The sequence below is a fragment of the Pinus tabuliformis genome, chromosome J (genome assembly GCF_031772625.1).
Source record: "Pinus tabuliformis cultivar Carrire ecotype Pingquan chromosome J, CPIR1, whole genome shotgun sequence".
Taxonomy (NCBI): Eukaryota; Viridiplantae; Streptophyta; class Pinopsida; order Pinales; family Pinaceae; genus Pinus; species Pinus tabuliformis.
Genome location: NC_142295.1, coordinates 134,238,054 through 134,250,644, shown reverse-complemented (window position 1 = coordinate 134,250,644; position 12,591 = coordinate 134,238,054).

The window sequence follows — 12,591 nt, the reverse complement described above, 5'->3', positions numbered from 1 at the left end:
ATGCAAATGCTCCATTGGGTGAAGGAAGTTTGCTTGATGCTCAAACTGGTCCATCAGGATTCTGTTGAGGAGGAATTTCAAGTGCCAATATAATTCAATGATGTACATGTATGGGTTGAAAAATCCACACATGTGGCTAACATCTGGCATCCAGCCCATCATCTTTGGAAGAAACTTTGTGTCATATAGCTAATGTCGACGAAAGGTTCCTTCTCTTTCCATGTAGGTGAGTTCATCCTGGATGGGGCTCGGGGTAATCTCGTGAAACTAGGAGGTAGTTTCCTCCAGACAGTGGTGGATACATGTGTTCTCCTTAGAGGCATGTTCTTGGTAGCAGGTTTCTCCTCTGCGAAGACATGCACATTAACTAGGCACGGTGGAGGCCCTAATAAATAAAGAAGAGCATGTAGTCATAAGGGGAGAGGCGCAAGTGTCAGATGTGAAGATAAGATCCGTGTGTAGAAAGGTTTGGGTCAGGTGGCCATGATCTAGGAAGGGAAGGGACAACAAGCAACCAACAAAAAGAATGAGATAACTCAGGAGGGAGAGAGGAGGGAGACACTAGGGAAACTTAATGGAACAATAAGGGAATGATAATAACTGAGGGGAATAGACTAGAGAGAGGGTGCTCAGGCCTTGAATAAATCCACATACTGTAAGGAATACACCAGTGTAACAACCCTGGTCAAAATTCATGTAAAAACAATATAAGACCAAGGTCATGGGACACGTATTCCAAGATGAATGGTGGGAAAAACATCCTAGTGGGTATTCATTTTGGTTATTATGGCTAAGGAAAATGGCAAAGGAAATGGCAAAGGCTTTGGAAAGGCAAGAGGAATTAATTGGTATTTTATTTATGAAAATAGGAGAAAATGAAGGTGAATAGTTACAGGTTGCATGTGATGAAAAAAATGAAGGAAAATAATGGAAATTGAAGAAAATAGAGGCCTCATTGATAAAAAAGGCTTCTGAGGATTAGTTTGTAGACTTTCGTCGGTTCAGTTTTGGAGCTCTATCTCTATTCTCTCTCTCTCTCACTCTTGAACACTTAGAGTTTTCTTGGAGCACCTCAGCATTGGATCAAGAAAAGAAAAGAGGGAAAAGGAAAGCAAGGATCATGAAAAGAAGAGCAGGATTTAGTAGCTACAACAAGATTATTTGCAGGTATCGATTTGCATGTGTGACTTCCTTTCTAGTTATGGCATGCATGGTTATGCACACGTGTTTTTGGTTCTCTTGTTGTCATTGGCATGATTTTTGCCATGTGTGATAGTGTTTTCAGCCTAGCCTTGCCATTTCCAGATTGCCTTGAGGTGATGCGTTCCCATGTTTTGGTGGAGTTGGATTTCCAGATGGATTCGAAGCTGAGTGAGGTGGATATCTAAAAGGAATAAAATATGGCCTAGTGATCCCTAAACAAGAAACACGACCTAGTAACCCTTGAACAAGACTATGGGTTGTGGTAGAGCCTAATTTCATGTTGCCTCGGTGGGCATAGGAATCCTTGACTGGTGAATGGAGGGATATATGGTAAATCCTAGAGGTGTGTGCCCTTGATCAAGCCTAGGAATCCTTGGCCAGTGAATGGAAGTATCTTCAGTAAATCCTAGAGGGGGGTGTCTTAATCATGGCCTAGTGATCCCTAAATCAAACTGTGGATTGCAGTAATGCCTAGGGACTAGGAGACAATAAAATTCCTCACGGTGTAGGTGGAGAAATCTGGTGGCCTCCATGCTCATTCGATTCTTTTTTAGGTTATGAGTCCCACATTCATGCTTGGAATATGGCACAGGGGTGATTCATTGAAAGAAGTATTTGGTTAAGCTAATCTATGGTCGGGTGGTTCGTGGAAGTCCCAAACAAAGTTGGTTTTTGCATTCACTAATAAGTGTTCCTTCTCCTTGGTATTTCATGCGTAAATGTACTGGTTTAAATGTGGATTTTGTGGTTGTCGTATCCTTATTATTTCTGTTGTTTATATGTTGGTTATTAATATGTTTTATGACAGTGATGATGCATGGATCTCATCATGCTTTGATTTATAAATGAATGAATGATGAATATATGACCTAATAGATGATAATGTAGCTAATGTGATAAGGCATCAATGCTTATTAGTGATTCTAAGATAAGTATGAAACTCGTATGCTCAACTATATTGTTATGACCTATAGAATGCATATTTGTGACATGTTTGTCGAAATTTCTGTCATGGCTAGTAGGGGTCTAGTCAAGTCTTTGTTCAAGTATTTGCATTTGTATCATTGTTTCAATGTTAATTTTCATTTCTGGAAGTTTCATAAAGTTCTGGGCAGTGGCTTGAGACCTGGCCCTGAAAAAGTGGCACAGAATATGGGGTTGTTGGCTCTGAACTAGCTGGAAAAGACCCCAGTCGCTTGCATGCCCTTGTTGTGGGAGCGACTGGAGGGCCCCAGTCGCATGCATGCCCATGTCATGGGAATGACTGAGGCTCTAGGTCTATAAGATTTTGGGTTGCATCAAGGGTTGGTCACCTTGGAAGGTTGGTTGGCTCCTGGAGGTTCTGTAGCATGTGTAAAAGGTCAGGTTGGTTGTGTTTTGTCGGTTCCACTTCCTTAACTATACATGGGGAGTTGAATCAAATCATAGTAGCCTCTCTTCACATGTTTACCCTAGCGGACTAGTTAACTTGGGTAAATGTGGGAGGAGGATGTTATAGAGTGGTATAAGAACATGGTTCAACACTTGGACTGGATGGGCGGAATGTGTTTGTCATAAATTCATGTAGGTTGTATATGTGCTTGTTATATATGCATGACAGTGGTCATTGTTACAGCTTTGTTGACATGTAGGAGTTGATGATGTTGTTATTAGGATTCTTTAGTCCTGAATGCATGTCAGTTGTATATGCATTTTTTATGCATGTCAGTTTATGTACAATGTTATTCATGCATTGTTATGGGCATGGTTTCCATGCATGATATCATTATATGCATTTTAGGTCATCATGATGTTATTGGTATGTTATGATGTTGATGTGTTGGTTGAGATAGAGTAGGAGATGCATACCATCAGAGTGAGGTTGCAACACTAAATGTCCTACAGGTTTGTATTGTGGGTATGCGGGTATGTTGGTTAATAGTTTTTATAAGCATTAGGGTTACTTACATGTTTATCATTCTATTGTGTTGTGGTTACATGTATGATATATGTTAGTAAATCAATGTGATCATATGTACATGTGTCGGTTAGCCGTGCATGGTGGTTAAATTGTTGTTATATGCATTGCGGTCATATGCATGATGGTTATAGTAATTGCAATTGAGATCTTGATGTTATATGTGTCATGCTAATCTGGATTGGTCTATCAAGATGATTGTGCTTATGTCGATACTCAGGTATGATTCAATATAATTTTGATATTATGTAGCACTAATATAGATTGGTTGTGCATATGTGATTTTTATGCATGAATGACAATTGTTTATGAATTGATGATGTGAACATGTTAGTTAATTACTGATATGGCCATCATGACCTTATTTATGTTTGAGTTGAAATGTTGTGAAGTTATATTTTTCTAATCTACATTGATTGTGCAGAAAATATAGCCTCCCCTAGTATCCATTGAGGTATGAGTTTGCTTATGTCTCCTACTTGGTGCTTGAATGTTTGATTATGTCATCTTTCTGGTGTTTGAGTGTTTGGTTTTTATTATGTCGTTTATATGTTGATTGAATGTTTGGTTAATTGCATTATATGAGTGTGTGTCTATAATATTTCATGAAGAAAGGATATTGTTTTAAGATGGTTGTACTAACACATATGTGTTGAGACAACTGATATGTACTTGACCGTAAGTAGGTGATAGTCGTAACATTATGTATTATGATTAATGAATGTGATTTGATTGTTGATTATGACATCATTGTTAGACTTAGTAAAGGTTGATTTCAAATTGATAGATATGTTGTCTTAATTTTTGGAACATGTGGTTGACATGTGTGTTCAGTTACAAGGCAACGTGTTTGGCACAACAAGGTAAGATAATTTTTATGTTGTTATATTTATTTATTTGTTGGAAATTGTGTGTTTATGGTAATATGATACAGGGGATTTCATGGCAAGAAACTGCCATGAAATATTGAAGAAGGCTTAGGTTGAGCTTTCTTTGGAAGGATCAGGAACCATGGGGATTGAGTCATGGCGTTTTTTTCTAGTCTTGTGCTTTTGATCTTTTGTGATGTGTTGCGCTTGATTTGTGGCTTTGTTTATGTCTAGTGTATGGCCATACCATTTTGTTTGTTGTATCGTGTTGCTATTGGTTTTTCATGTTTTTCTTCTTATTTGTTTCTTGTTCTTCACATTTGTCTTTTGAGGGTCTTTGGAATTTGTTGGGAACGAGGAAAGTTAATGGAGCTCAAGGAGATTTGGATGAAATCCAACAGGTAATTTAAGACATGGATGAAGCTTGATGCAGGAGTAATGGAAGCTAAAGGTGAGAATATGACATCCACATGGATTGGTTGGGTCCATTTAGGTAAATGGACAGTGGCAGGACAGTGATGAGAAAGGTAACATAAAAGGTAAAGTAAATGGATATGAGATAGTAGATGCTTTGTCTAAGTTGGGAACTGTTGTTCTTAATGTTGTGCATACTATGCACAGATAAAGGGAATTATCTTAACCTTAAACCTTATGAAATCTAGTAAGTGTGTTGTGACTATTATTATGTTTACGTTATATATATATGTGTGTGTGTGTGTGTGTGTGTACGTAGTTTTCTAACAGGGTCATCATGGATCATGATGGTTTTGATGTTGATGTTTATATGTATATATGTATATATGTATATATGTATGTATGTATGTTGTTGTCTGAAAAGGTCATCAAGAACCATTCTTGTGGAGGAATGATTGTTTATGTAGGTGAATGGCATGAAGAGGTTCCAAGTCTTATGAGGAATCAAGTTGAAAGAGTAGCCCTGACAAATTTATGAGGTTATTATCATGTGGATATGATTTTATTTTATTTGTTTATATTATGCTATGTTTACATTATGGACAGGTAATGTTGAGAGATACATAAGCGGAATGAAAAAAGTGTGATCCACGACATGCTAGGATAATCATGGATGGCAGAGAGACATTGGAAGCGAGGTTTCTTGGTAGAGACATTGTGGTTTAGGATGTTCAGTGCTACTATTGTGTATATGTTCGGCATATTGTATATTCATTGATTGTATCTATGATGTTGAGTGCATGTTGCATATATGGTGTTGTTTGCATATTGCATATGCAGTGTTGGGTATAGATGGTGTTGTTTGGTCAATTTAATGTTCTTAAGTTGCAAGAATAGATTTTCAACCGGAGTTGGTAAACTTATGAAGTGCAAGTGCACTATATGTTCTAGAAGCCTTTCTTTCAGTTTGTAAGATGATGGTTATATTTGTTTTAGGTATTTCCGTTGTTATCTAGGTTCCTATTAGATTAGAGTTAGATTTTTACAAATTAATGAGTGGAAGTTAAGCTATTGTTAGACTAATCTACTAGGTTATATCTATATTGAGTATCGTTCTAAAACATCTTATGTTAATCATTCTAAAATTATGAACCTATTCTAAACACCTTGCTGCTATAAAATAGAGTATTGGAATTCAAATGATTCTAGGAGCAAGAAAACGATCCTTTAAAAGTTGTCTGCAAAGTATATACAAATTTTGATTCTAAAAAGCATGAAGGTAATCTTCTAATGCTGATTCTAAAAGCATGAAAACAATCTTTTAACACTGACTTTAATTAAGTGAAAACATTGAAGAAACTAAACCATTAAACGACTGTGAAGAAATTCAAGTGCAAACAAAATAACGAGATTTAACTGAGTAATAACAAAATGATGAAATAATGAAGTAAGGAAACTAAGCTAGAACGAAATGACAATGCAATAACAAAGAGTGATAAAATGAAATAAACTAAACCTCGACTGTTTGCAGGGGCCCTCCGCATACAGCAGGTTTAAATCACACTCACATACGCATCGAATAGCAGAAAGGTAACTTTAATTGAATATGAGAACAAAGGTCTGTTTCACACAATTTCTTTAGAGATTAACTATTACTTCCTTGTTATCCTTTATAGAGGATACATATTTATATATAAAATGCATTCTCAACAGTTTGAGACTTCTACGCCTACAGGTGTTTTAATCAATCCTTATTCAAATTTTAAACTTAAATAGTAAAACCATTATCTCGACGATTTGCTATTTGGAAAGCAAATCGGAGAAACTTGATGCATTCAGACTTTTGTTGCTACATGTTTGACCCGTGCCTTTGATTGTGCCAATGTATTCCTTCAGTGATTTGGCTCGAGCGAATAGGAGGATATCCATGAGGGGATCGATCCTCAACTGCCCATGTGCTTCTTTGCTTCGTTGGCGCACCAGAACCCCACAAACCATGGAGATAGTTGCAGATTTGTAAAATAGCTGCAGAATCATGTTAATTCTGTAGCTAATGCAATATTTAACATAATAATAAGGCACATTAATGAATATGAAAAATAAGACATGAGAGTTTTTACCTTATCAAAATATATGGTTTTACTGCTTTTATTGAGTTGATAACAATGATGGAAAGAGGAAAATGGAGGAAAAAGGGTGACAAAACAAAACAATTATGGAATTCTACATTCCCCCACACTAAATATTTTGTATGTCCTCATACAAAACACAAAATTTATATCTTTGTTGAACTACTGCATTTGCTTGGACACTTATGTCAGTACATCTAACTTCATCCTTCTCACTTTCTTACCAGTCATTGTTATCCTTGGTTTTCTCATGAGGATCTTGTATTTCAAATTTATAACCTGTCTCTATAAAGCCCTGTTTTTCTTCTTCGGTTTCTTGTTCTTCTTAAACCATAGACTTAGATGTAAAAGAAGGTTGACACTCTTAGCTATTTGGATTTCATTTTGTTTTTTCAAGGCTTGATTTTCATTTTTAATGTACCTGTTTAATGTCTCCAGTTCAAATATTTACTATTTCAATACATTGATTACTGGAGGTTCTTGTGGTTCATTAAACTGGACTTCTTCCTCCTCTTGAATTGGAATTGATGTTCTTGTTGCATCCCTTTTCTCCAAGGATGCAATATAATCATAAATCTATTGCTGCACAGGATCAATTTATGGCATTCTTCGTCCTGAACTCTGAGGAGGCGAGGTGAAAGTTAGTGTTGAAACCCTTGGTGATGAAACTCTTGGAGATGTTATCAGAGAAATTCTTGAATCTTCTTCTACCTCTGATTTTTCTTTTGTTTCTTCATTTATATGTTCTATGATTTTTTAGGGTAATTCTTTTGTTGAGTTGAGTCTAGTACTCCTTCTTAGACCTGTCACACGGGTATTTTGAGTTTTCTTCTTTTTTGTTTTAGGCTTCTTTGTTTGAGGTGAAATCTCTATCTCTTTACTAACTTTCTTTATTCTAACATCTCTTTTATTTATTTTCTCTAAAATTTCTACAAGAGGGATGTCATCCTCTGACAGTTCCTATGGCTATTACGGTTCCTGTTCTAGTGTCCTGTCACTTTTTATTTTCCTTCCCCTCTTAGGTTTGCTTCTATTTGGTTTCCCATGAGTATCTCCCTGAAAGTGATTCCTTACTAAAAAGCTTTCCCAATTATCACCTATGTTTTGGAGATGAAATTCAATAAGTATTTTGACTAGACCATGGTGATACATTGTATTATCTATGAACTGAATTCTCCTTTGAACATTCCCTGACATCTTTCTTAGACTATTCAGCAAGAAATATGGAATATTTATCTCATTTTCTTCAAGAAAATTCATTAGCAGCCGAATATGATAGAAAAAACATACATCCAAACCTTCCTTCACAGGTAGCAAATTTTTGGATTATTAGAAGAAAATTCATCCACTTACTTTTCAATTTCATGCTTGGGATGCCCTTCTTGAAAATGGTGGTGTCCATGCTTGGTTTATTCAGGAAAACCTTCCAGTCTTCTCTTTCAATACCTCTATTTTTGAACCATTTTTCTCCAATCCGCGGCAATCCAGTAGCTGTAGTTATAAACGACTCTGTCACTGTGAACTTTATGTCTCCTATCTCCACTTCAACTCCATCGAAATCCCCGGCGAAGGATTTGGTCACTTATTTATGGAAGCCATCAAATTTCTCTATAAATTCTAGCCACTACGCCCTCTGCAATAATTCGTTTATCTTTGGATACCCCTCCAAAAATTTCTTCCCTGTTGGCTATATTCTGACTATCACTTCCATGTTTGAGAAGCTTCGTTTCAAATATTGTTTTGTTTGACAGGGTAGGACGGCTTGATAGGGGTTTTAGAGTGGAAAGGACGAGGGTGTGAGTGATGGAATAGTGAGAGTATAGGTAGTGAGGGTATAAGGGAGTGTGGCAGAATCTAACCGTTAAGAGCATCCATGTTTATGATTTGGGCGATCGGATCAATGGATCGGGATATGAGTTATGATGATAGGGAGTGAATGGTGGATTATACTTGATTTGACATGACACTATCAACTCTTAGAAATAATGATTTTGATTTTCGGTAGTACCATGTCTATATAATTCATATATGTAATGCTTTGATCCCTATTATTAAATTAAAGAAGTGCATACCTTTGAATTGTTTTCTTTCTAACCTTTGGTTTCCCTTTTTTTATGTTGTCTTTAGGTATTTTACCGTAGAGGGAGTCAATCATTCATTCAATTATATCATCAGAAGTTTCTGTCAAATTGGTTGCATAAATTTGTTAGGGCTGCAGAAAATCAGCGATTTTGTAGCCATTTGTTTTTAAAAGAAAAGGATGCAAGAAAATGGAACTCTAGAAAATGGGATACAAAGAAAATTTAAGATGCCAAGAATTCTTGGTTTTCACCTTGAATTTTCTGCATAAACATGCCAACAATTGTTGGTTTTCATGTTTATACATTTTTATTTTTAATTTTTTATTATTTTTTATGTTTATATATATATATGAAAAAAAAAGTTTTTAAGGTGGAGAAGAAGAAGAATAATTCTTGACCAACTTCAAATCAGAGTTGTTCTGGAAAATCTTTACAAATTCCTCCTTTGTCATTGGCTTATGATAGATCCTAAGTTGATGTCCATTCACTAAGATAGGAATGTTTTCTTCATTAATAGTCATAATTTTGATTGCTCCATTATCAAAAACATTTTCAATATCATAAGGCCCAAGCCAGTGAGTTTGAAACTTTTCTTGGAAATTTTTTTAACTTTGAATCAAAAAGTAATGCTCAGTCTCCTAGCTGAAATTTTCTTTCTTTGAAGTATTTATCATGCCATCTGGATCTCTGTTTTTGGACTAAACTAATCTTATGGATAGCATCTTGCGTTATTTCATCAAGTTCATTGAGTTACCCCATTCTTTACTTTTGTGCTTCTGATAAGTCAAGTCCCAACTTGACTTCTGTCTTATAGGTCTGAATTTGGAACTCAGTTGGAAATAGGACTTGCTTCCCATAAACAATTTCATAGGGAGTATGTCATGTAGTTCTTCTCCATGTGGTACGGTAGGCCCATAAATATTCTGGAAGCTTTTCTGCCCAGTCCCTTCTGTGCAAGTGAACTATCTTGGTGAGTATTGCTCCAATTACTTTGTTGGTAGACTCTACTTATCCATTTTCTTGTGTATAGTATGGAGTATATTTTTGATGCTTGATTTTATATTCTTCCAATATCTTTTGCACTACTCTGGATGTAAATTGCTTTCCTTGATCTGTTACAATTTCTCTTGGGACACCAAAACCAGTAAAAATATCCTAAAAAAGAAATGAAACTACAACATTTTCAGTAGCAAAAGAAAGTACTTTAGCTTCTACCCATTTAGTAACATAATCAGTGCATACAAGAATATATATTTTTTTGTTTTGAAGATGGATTAATTGGTCCAACAAAATCCACAACCCATTTTTCAAAAGGTTCAATTAGTACATGAGGTTTTAGTGGCATTTCTTTTGAAGGAACAACTTTCCCCATTCTTTGACAACTATCACACCTCTTAACGTATTACTTGGAATCCTTAAAAAGGGAAAGCCAATAATATCCTAAGAGAATGACTTTATAAGCAGTTCTTTTGTTAGAAAAATGACCTCCTGTTGTGCCCTACAACAACCCCCCATTTCATATCATATTTATTTACTAAATCAATATATGAAATGGGTCCCTTTAGAAGTCAATTGGTATCAATATTGCATTAATTGAAAAAGGTCCGCAAACCAACTGAAGACATTATATAAAACCTTTTGAAAAACCCATATTGAATCAAATATAACAATCTTTTATCATTGCGATAAAGCGATCGCAAGATCGCATATCGCAATGACATAGAAAACGCAAATAAGTGACATATGGGATCCCGCCGATGCGATTTCGCAATCGGCTATCGGCAATACTCTATACACATTTTAAAACGCCCCCATGACATAAGCCCCGATGCGATGCGCAATCGGCGATACTTTATATGCAGGCTAAGCACCTTAAGTCATTCACCCCGGTCCGATGAGATTTCGCAATCGGCTATCGGCAATATCCCATGTATAATAATAAGGCGCCCAGATTCTACCCTCAATGCGATGCGATATCAGCAATCGGCAATCGACAATTGGCGGAGACACTATCTATGCACATTGTCATGCCCCTTCATTCCGATGCGATGCGATTTCGCTATCGGCGGTCGGGGGTATGCTATCCGTATGTTTAGATAACACCTATTCTCCCGATGCGATGCGATATCGCTATCGGCGATCGGCGTTTCAAAATTGTCAACATAAAGATTTAAAGTGTTCTCGATGCCCGATTGCGATATAGCGCGGATTTCGAAAAAGCCGTTAAATGGAGGGATATTATGATACATTCGTATTTAAAGTTTGATCTCTTAAATAATCCATCACCTGCACTCAACTGCCAAAATATCCATAGCACGCTTAAGCGAGTCATTCAGCCGAATAATGGTGTAATGAGCATTTAAGGGGTGGCAGGCCTTAAAACGGCCATTTAATGTATCTGTAAGATCTTCCCATGGATTGCATCTGCAACCATTTTTAAGAGTTAATCTCTCAGCACGCTTTGATCGATATATCTTTCCCATATTGGATTTTCATCAGTATATCTCTGTGTTACGTTTATTTTCGCCGCTGTGCAGAATTCATCCATAGAAGGAAGCTCAAACAAGATGGGGAAGAAATCTAAGAAGACCGCAGGCGCTTCCACTACACCAGCTGCAGGACAAGCTCTCGTGGACAAAAAGAAGGGCTTGATATCTGATACTACATGTACAGGTCTCGTCAGAGTTACTTGGCAAGGGACCTATAACCTGATTGAAGCCGAAGAACCAACAAGGACAATAGTTGAAGCTACTGCAGATCCTACTCGGAAGTCTGAATGTACTCTCAAGGATTTAGCCGACTCTTTCCTTCATAGAATAGCAGCCAGGGAGAAAATTCTCCCATACACAGACGTAGTGCGGTGGGCGATTCAAGAAATCCCAATCTTGGATAGAACTTTCAGCACTAGAGACGGAAGAATCTTCGGATCGTTTAGGGCGGATGATCTAAGGCAAATGTATCATTTGCCCGAGCCAGAGAAGATATATAATAAGGCGTTCCTGGAGAAATTCGCAAATGAAAATGAAGTTGAGTCCGAACCCATCCGGGATTGGAGACAAAATCCAGCCAAACACAAACACGAATCTTCCGGTAAGTACTCGGTTGATTCTCTGGCTTCTCCTTATTGCTATGCGGGAATAATGATGTGTAGATTATGGGGATTGCATGACTCTGCTAATTTTACCATAGAAATGGTTCCTCTAATGGAGGCAGCAGTAAACAGTATAATCATGGATTGGGCCACCATCCTTTCTGACAAATTAGCACAAGCTGTGCGCGATTTTAGAAACCAGACTGTCGTCTCTGAAAGGAAAATTCCCCCATTCTATTACAGTGCATATATCTTAGATACATTATGTTTCAATTCTGAATTTCCCGTGCTCGGCTGGAGGTGGACGCCACAAGATCCCACGGCTATCCACATATACCATCAAAAATTATGGAAGTCCTCTTACAAGCACCATCTGTATCAAATCTGCAATGGCTTTATGGTGCCTATTCATTATTCTATTTTTGATAAACCCATTCCCAAGATTTCCTATCAAGCTTCGTTTGATATAACAGCGGTAGCGAGTTGGTTTGGAGAGGAGAGATTTACCTACATAAGAGTTTTCGGCAACCAAGCCAACCCACATGTTCTCCCTCTGTATATACCAGATAAACTGCTAGCAAGAGAAATCGCTTATCAGATTACGGCTGAGAGTGTTACAGAGACTCTCAAGAAAGAAAAGAAGAGGGGCTGGCCCTCTTTTCCCTTCAGGTGTGGTGTCTATACTCTGCATGACTCAAACATGCAGAAAAGGAAGCCACAAAGATTCAATCCTTAACTCTGGCGACTATCCCAAATAGGCCATATGATCCAAAGAAAGTTTCCTACAATGCATTATAACAGGCCAAATTGACAAAATTTGAGCACAAAGAAGATATGTTTGACGACC